General features: G+C 45.2%; 2 long non-coding RNA genes across 2 annotated transcripts; both read right to left on the bottom strand.

The window, feature by feature from the left end:
* Nucleotides 1-2,175: 2,175 nt before the first annotated feature.
* Nucleotides 2,176-3,157, bottom strand: LOC123408759. The gene is made up of 2 exons (XR_006612783.1): nt 2,938-3,157; nt 2,176-2,396 (listed from the first exon to the last, which is right to left on the bottom strand). It is a non-coding gene; the product is annotated as an uncharacterized LOC123408759 (long non-coding RNA).
* A 1,406-nt stretch (nt 3,158-4,563) lies between these two features.
* On the bottom strand, nt 4,564-5,640 carry LOC123408758. The gene is made up of 2 exons (XR_006612782.1): nt 5,352-5,640; nt 4,564-5,270 (listed from the first exon to the last, which is right to left on the bottom strand). It is a non-coding gene; the product is annotated as an uncharacterized LOC123408758 (long non-coding RNA).
* Nucleotides 5,641-8,447: the final 2,807 nt, after the last annotated feature.

Genomic DNA, 8,447 nt, shown 5'->3' with positions numbered 1-8,447 from the left:
CCGATTTCCTAATCATAAAATGCGGCAACTGCTAACATGATTCGGACCGACTTTGACATCTCTTCGGGTGAGAAAGTCTCATCGTACTCAATTCCTTGAACTTGTCGATAAGCCTTAGCGACAAGTCAAGCCTTATAGATGGTCACATTATCATCCATGCGAGTCTTTTTCTTAAAGATCCATTTATTTTCTATTCCTCGCCGATCATAGCGCAAGTCCACCAAAGTCCATACTTTGTTCTCATACATGGATCCTATCTCGGATTTCATGGCTTCAAGCCATTTGTTGGAATCCTGGCCCGCCATAGCTTCTTCATAGTTCGAAGGTTCACTATTGTCCAACAACATGATTTCCATGATTGGATTGTCGTACCACTCTGGTGCGGAACGTGTCCTTGTGGACCTTCGAGGTTCAGTAGGAACTTGATCCAAAGATTCATGATCATCATCATTAACTTCTTCTATAGCAGGTGCAGGCACCTCAGAAACATTTTCTTGTGCTGTGCTACTCTCCTGTTCGAGAGGAGGTACGATTGCCTCATCAAGTTCTACTTTCCTCCCACTTACTTCTTTTGAGAGAAACTCTTTCGGCAACAAAGATTTTGCCTTTGGATCTAAGATAGAAGGTATACCTAATAGTTTCCTTATGGCATCCTATGAAGACGTATTTTTCCGCTTTGGGTTCGAGCTTCTGAGGTTGAAGTTTCTTCACATAAGCATCGCAGCCCCAAACTTTCAGAAATGACAGCTTAGGTTTCTTGCCAAACCATAATTCATACGGTGTCGTATCAACGGATTTAGACGGTGCCCTATTTAAAGTGAATGCAGTAGTTTCCAATGCATATCCCCAAAATGATAGCGGTAAATCAGTAAGAGACATCATAGATCGCACCATATCCAATAAAGTGCGATTATGACGTTAGACACACAGTTATGCTGCGGTGTTCCAGGCGGCGTGAGTTGTGAAACAATTCCACATTTCCTTAAGTGTGTGCCAAACTCGTGACTCAAATATTCTCCTCCACGATCAGATCGTAGGAACTTTATTTTATTGTCACCTTGATTCTCAACCTCTCTCTGAAATTCCTTGAACCTTTCAAAGGTTTCAGACTTGTGTTTCATTAAGTAGACATACCCATATCTGCTTAAGTCATCAACGAGGGTGAGAACATAATGATAGACACCGCGAGCCTCAGCGCTCATTGGACCGCATACATTGGTATGTATTATTTCCAACAAGTTGATTGCTCACTCCATTGTTTCGAAGAGCGGAGTCTTGGTCATCTTGTCCATGAGGCACGGTTCGCATGTGTCAAATGATTCAAAATCAAGAGACTCCAAAAGACCATTTGTATGAAGTTTCTTCATGCGCTTGACACTGATATGACCAAGACGGCAGTGCCACAAGTATGTGGGGCTATCATTATAAACCTTACATCTTTTGGTACTCACACTATGAATATGTGTAACACACTACTAGGAAAAGGCTTGCTAATGGCGCACCTATTTTTGCTACTAATGGCGCACTATAGGTGTGCCACTAGCATCACGCCATTAGATTTTTTTACTAATGGCGCACCACAAGTGCGCCATTAGTATCTCGTATACTAATGGCGCACCAGGTAGTGCGCCATTAGTATTGCTCACGGTGCGCCATTAGTATGCCTCCCAGGTGCGCCATTAGTATGCCTCTCAGGTGCGCCATTAGTATGCCTCCCAGGTGCGCCATTAGTATTCCTCTCAGGTGCGCCATTAGTATGCCTCCCAGGTGCGCCATTCGTATTCCTTTCAGGTGCGCCATTAGTATGCCTCCCTAGTGCGCCATTAGTATGCCTCCGAGGTGCGCCATTAGTATGCCTCCCAGGTGCGCCATTAGTATGCCTCCCAGGTGCGCCATTAGTATAGCCCATGGTGCTCCATTAGTATCTGGTGTTCTAGCATATATATGTTTTTTTTCAAAACCACAAATTCAACAACACATAACATATATATCAAATATATAATACATAATATGTGCCCAATAGTTTTACTGATCCACAACACATAACATATATGCAAAGTTGCATAACAAATTTCATGATCCATATATCAAAACTCCATAGCATCCATACATCCAAAATTCCATAGCATCCATATATACATATAGTTCCATAGCATCCATACATACATAGCTCCATAACAAATATAGTTCCATAGCATCCATTCATTATTCACATACAATTTTTTGAGCTAAAATATTATTTTGTTTGCATTAATATGTTACCATTATTATTTTAGATGACAAAAAAGACAACTATGGCTCCAAAGGTTTGCTTTATGTCTTCACGCCACATAAGTAAATGAAGTAGAAGGGGCGCACATTTAGGAGCTCCAGCGCGCGGTCCTTTTGAACTTCCCCTCGCAAAAGAAGCATGAATCAATAGCGTTAGAGAAAGAAAACAGATGATTCAGAATTACAAATTTTGATACATATTGACTTCTAACATAACAACACCAGCAATGTTTGTTACAAAATTTAGGAGGTATCAAGATAGTTAAATTGTCAACTAGTGACGACTGCACACACACAGAGAGATAGATACACATAAGCTCCAAAGTATACAGCTAAGATTTTCAAGAGAACATTCACATACAAGAATAAGCACATGATGTTTGGTTCCAAATTATAAATATAAGCTGCCGATGTTGCGCTGAATCCAAAGTAATCCCAGCTACATAGGTCACACGCTCGCTCTAATGAGATGTGATACCAAATGTTTAAGCCTGAAGGAAAGAAGCAATGGTATAGGCACAAACTTTCCAGTCATGGAGATGATACTACGATCATAGTGTTCACCCTTGATTGCAAACAGAATCAAACTAGTAAACGCACACAATCAGCAGCCCCTATATATAACTCCATAAAAGTATTAGAACAGATGCATCAGAACTGAATTACGTGTGAGCAACAACAGGAATGAGCCTTCAGGCTGCGCGAGGAAGGAGACCGTCTTGGCAACCTTCTCCAAGCACTCCTGACTCTGCACCAGCAACGAATCGCCATTCCTCTCCACAATTCAGTCAAACCTGTAAATTCTACTCGGGAGCTAAGCAAATGAAAGGGTTAACAATCCCACTGCATTACGCCAAAAGAAACAGCGTTGAGTAAAGAGATGAAAACAAACAAAACTGCAAGACAATGAAACCACTACAAGAAATATGGTCGATTATGACTCTCCTTTTCGCGACAAAATATGTGTTGTCGACGTGTTGCAGCTATGTGAAGAAGGGCAATCCTTTCGGCAAGAAAAAAATCTCAATCTATATATTCGAACCCAACCACTACACATGATTTTGTACAAGCTTTTGTGATGCTTCAAGCCTCAGCATTACGTACAAATCTGGCCAGATCATATGCAAAGGCGCAAAATAATTTACAAAGCCAAATTCCTGTTTGTTTATACTATAAGTATGTGGTAAGCTATCAAAAGAAAAACGAACATATCAAAGGAAAAAAAGTAAGCATAATAATTAAGTAATAACTCATAATAGTATTTGTTTGCCGTCGACATAAACCAAGAATACGACTGCGGTGCGATAGGAGCTCAGCGTGACTAACCTCTAGACGCCTTATTACAAGTTAGTTTACCTCATCTCATGACCTGCGAACCCTAGCAAATGGAGCTCCGCTTTGTTAAATGGCTTAAATAAATGTCCAATTAATTTCAGTAACTATAATAGTTTGGATTTACATGAAAGTAATTATAACAAAAATACTATAAAGTGTATCAGGATTTGTACCATGTGAAGGATATGACCGCTAGTAGGTATAATCAGAGGTAGATAACGGAAAGGTGGTATGACTGCATGTGTAAAAATAATGTCCACAAAAATAAAATCGAAAGCCACACCAAAATTCATAATGTAATAAGTTATGTGCTAAACAATAGTATTACCTAATACTTCAACCTCGATATGAGGAGAGACTGGGAGTAAGCTAAGCATTTTGATGCATCAAATTTTCTCCAAAATCCAATAATGTAAATCTAATAACTCAAATAAGATGGGTGGCGTAAGAAAACATGACATTTAGGTATGCACGAACCAACAACATTTGGATAAAATCATTTGGTAGTAGTATATAACATCTATTTATTTTCTATAAAGTGCATATATTACCTATATATTTATTTGTATTATACCGCATCAGGTATGACAGATACTACATATATTGTGTCAAACACATGTGGGAGCAAGTCCATGTTTTAAACATCTATAAAAACATATGTATACTGATTTTCAGAAAAAATCTAGCGGGTTAACCTGCTAATTCTATTGATTTAAATAGACATTGACTAAAAACTGCACATACCCTTTTTTCACTACAAACAGAAGCTCCATGTAATCAAAATTTGAGCACCTATATATACAGTGAGCATCTAAAAGATTTATCATATAGTATATGATAGCATGTATGCATGATAAGAGATGGATTGATAGAAAAAAGAACGTTCATGCACACAATGGAAATCTTCTCACTATCCAATGGTTATGTATATAAATAGCAGGAAAACATTAGTGCACGTTCAGACACACAATGGAAGTCTTGCCACTGTCCAATAGTTATGTATATAAATAGCAGGCGAGCAGATTTTATTAAATAGTCTATCTGTTAAAATGTTTTAATCTGGATTGTTATTTAATATAGCTTGTTGTTGAACCGTATTTGTTAAAAATACCAAGTTAACTCGGCATCCTTTACACTTAGAATAAGTAGCACTAATCCAAAAGATTATGTTCATTATCTGCACAGGTTTCTGTTAATTCATGTGCAGATCCTAAAAGTTTCCTAATAACTGAACATAGCCAAATAGTATAAAAGTTACATTGTAGTAAAACTCATAAAACAATAATCTACACAGGGAAATTCTTTTTTGAGAGATGCATGGTTTGAAAACTCGATGATGTAACTAAGGATCTGCAAAGAGAAAATAAAATATTGGTATGCAGAAGTACGTCCTTGTGAATTCATTGCACAAACTGGATACGGTCTGGGCACCACTTTCCGTCAGTTATGTCCACGCTCCTATGAGGCTCGACCATCACGTCTAGAGGTTCCTGCAGATAGATTGGTCAACCCCCGTGGTTTGGCTAGGGGGGGATCCGGCGCCCCCTTGGATTGGTCAACCCTGCGCGCCTCCGCCGTACTGGATTTGGGAGGGGGGATCTGGCGACACGGATGCTAGATACGACGCTCCCATGGATTGGTCAACCCCGCACGCCTCCGCCGTACTGGATTTGGGAGGGAGAGAACATGAGCTGAGGATGTGACGGAGGGTTGTGAGGAGGAGGAGATGGAGTGACCGGACGCACCTGAGTCACCGGGGCCAATCCTACCGAAACCCTAGTAACAAGAGACGGTCGCGGATAGCATTGGAGGACACGCGTGCTGGATCTCCCATGATAGGAGGGAGTAGCAGAGTGAGGGGATCCATGTGGTGTGCGTGGCACCATCGATTCCGGCCGGTAGGTCGCGTGGATCGAGCGTCGTTGATGGTGGCGGCGATGAGAAGAGTTGTTCGGGAGAGAGATGTCGAGTTGTGGACGAGGGAGGAGGAGTGCGGGGCTGTGGGTTGGGTGAGAGGGTCAGGGGGATGAGGGCGGTCGTTGGATCCGGTAGCAATGGCGCACCCCGGAGCGGTGCGCCATTAGATTTTTTTGATAGCAATGACGCATCCCCATGCAATGCGCCATTAGTAAATATTTTTTTATATAGCAATGGCGCATTTCACAGAGGTGCGCCATTAGTAATCTTTTTTTTTTTGGATAGCAATGGCGCACCCCAAAGAGGTGGGCCATTAGTAATATTATTTTTTTGGATAGCAATGGCGCTCGGGGGGGAGGGAGGGGGTGGGTGGTGCGCTCGGCCGATTCTGTTCGGGGGAACCGAGCGAGGAGACAGGTGAGGGTGCGGGGGGTCGTCGGCGGCGGTGGAGCGCGGGAGGGTGCGGGGGGTCGTCGGCGACGGTGGAGCAGGGGAGACTGCGGGAGGTCGGCAGCGGCGGTGGAGCGGGGGATGGTGCGGGGGATCGGCGGCGGCGGTGGAGCGACGGAGGGTGCGGGGGGTCATCGGGGGCGATGGAGCGGGCCGGGGAGGGTGCGGGGGGTCAGCGGCGGCGGTGGAGCGGGGGAGGGTGCGGTGGGTGCTCGGCGGCGGTGGAGCGGGGGAGGGTGCGGGGGGTACTCGGCGGCGGTGGAGCGGGGGAGGGTGCGGGGGGTGCTCGGCGGCGAGGGTGGTGGTGCGCCATTAGTAGTTTTGCAAAAAAAATTATAGTAGTGGCGCACCACCTACATATGCGCCATTAGTAACCCTGGTTACTAATGGCGCACCTCCTCTGGTGCGCCATTACTAGTTCTGCAAAAAAAAATAGTAGTGGCGCACCACCAACAGATGCGCCATTAGTATCACTGGTTACTAATGGCGCACGAGCTGTGGTGCGCCATTAGTAGTTTGCAAAATAAAACAAAAAAAATCCTAGTAGTGGCGCACTACTAACAGATGCGCCATTAGTAAGCAGGTTACTAATGGCGCACCAACTTCTGGTGCGCCATTAGTAGTTTTGCAAAAAAAATAAAAATAAAAAAAATATAGTAGTGGCGCACCGAGAGTGTGGTGCGCCATTAGTATCCACCACACTAATGGCACACCTCACATGGTGCGCCATTACTATATAGTAGTGGCGCACTGCTTGTGTGGTGCGTCATTAGTATCTAGTAGTGACATCACGTTCGAGATTCATCAAGAATAAACCATTGACCAGCGGGGCATGACCATATAACATATCACTCATATAAATGGAACAAACATTATTCTCAGATTTAAATGAGTAGCCATCTCACATCAAGCAAGATCCCGATACGATGTTCATGCTCAAAGCTGGTACTAAATAACAATTATTAAGGTTTAAAACTAATCCCGAAGTTAGATGTAGAGGTAGCGTGCCGACGGCGATCACATCGACCTTGGAACCATTCCCGACGCGCATCGTCGCATCGTCCTTTGCGAGTCTTCGCTTATTCCGTAGTTCCTGTTTTGAGTTGCAAATGTGATCAACAGCACCGGTATCAAATACCCAGGAGCTACTACAAGCGCCGGTAAGGTACACATCAATAACATGTATATCATATATACCTTTGACGTTGCCGGCCTTCTTATCCGTCGAGTACTTAGGGCAGTTCCGCTTACAGTGACCGGTCCCCTTGCAATAATAACACTCAGTCTTAGGATTGGGTCCTTTCTGTGGCTTCTTCCCGACAACTGGTTTACCGGGTGTGGCAACTGCTTTGCCGTCTGATGGGGTTATAGTCCCAGGCTAGGGTCATAGGCCTGCCCTATAGGTCCTACCCAAGGACTACCCTTCATAAGGGACAAGGCCCTTAGTCAGTTCCGACTGAATTAAGGACTTCCCATCATCCAGTAGGTGACGATTCCTCCATCATCCAGTCGGAGATGAGCATTTGGAACGTATCGAACTTACTGACTGGATTCCACTCTGTACATCGTAACCCCCCTGGAGGGCAACGGTCATACGTTTTCATGTACCATTATTAGCATTTAAGGCATACGTTACCTCTAACGTAGGCATTTATTCGCCACTACACCACCCCTGTGCACCGAACCGTTGTGAAGGGCAGCGCACTCTTAATAAGCCTCAATTTCCCACTGGTGCAGGGGTTAGCATTTCACTGTAATCCATATTCCACTCGACATCAAGCTCCCAAGAGCACTGAGATGTAGGGCTTTTACCGCCACCGTAGAGGGGCCTGAACTCATACAACCTCGCCGTAGCTAAGGCCCTGCCCATCCTTTCGTACCCTACACATCTACTGTCAGACTTATACCCACGACAGTTGGCGCCCACCGTGGGGCAGGCGTCTAAGCGACTTCCGGCGAGTTTGCGACTACATCCTTTCGTCATGTCGTCCGGTGGAGATTCGTGCATGGGTCGTGAGATCCTCTTCGGCGCACTCTCCTTCATTGTCGACGATTCGGCATGGCTTCAGGATGCGCCTCTCGACGTCGAGGCGCTCCCCAGTCGCGGGGCTACGCACTTCCATGCCGGCGCCCGTGGCATCCTTCTTCTCCAGCAGTCGGCCCCGGTGTCGATCTTCGCCCCCGTCACGCGCCGCAACAAGCGGTCACGCCGTCCGTGGCTCCAGCATTGGGTGCAACATGCCCAGGCACGCCAGAATGCATCTACACAAGTGGCGGTCCTCGAATCGGTTGTAGTTGCGCCGCCGTCCCAGCGCTCGGACTCAGTTCCGACCGAGTTGCCTTCCGAGTACTTGCGTCACGGGCCTGCAGCCGAAGTGCGCATGGCCAATTCCCATGAAAGTCCCCGCCAAACCGGTCGAAACGAGCACGAGGTCGGCGAAACATCCGGCGCTCGCCGTCAGCCCCGCCGTTCT

Source organism: Hordeum vulgare, chromosome 7H (genome assembly GCF_904849725.1).
Source record: "Hordeum vulgare subsp. vulgare chromosome 7H, MorexV3_pseudomolecules_assembly, whole genome shotgun sequence".
Taxonomy (NCBI): domain Eukaryota; kingdom Viridiplantae; phylum Streptophyta; class Magnoliopsida; order Poales; family Poaceae; genus Hordeum; species Hordeum vulgare.
This window is presented reverse-complemented; position numbering and strand designations above follow the sequence as displayed.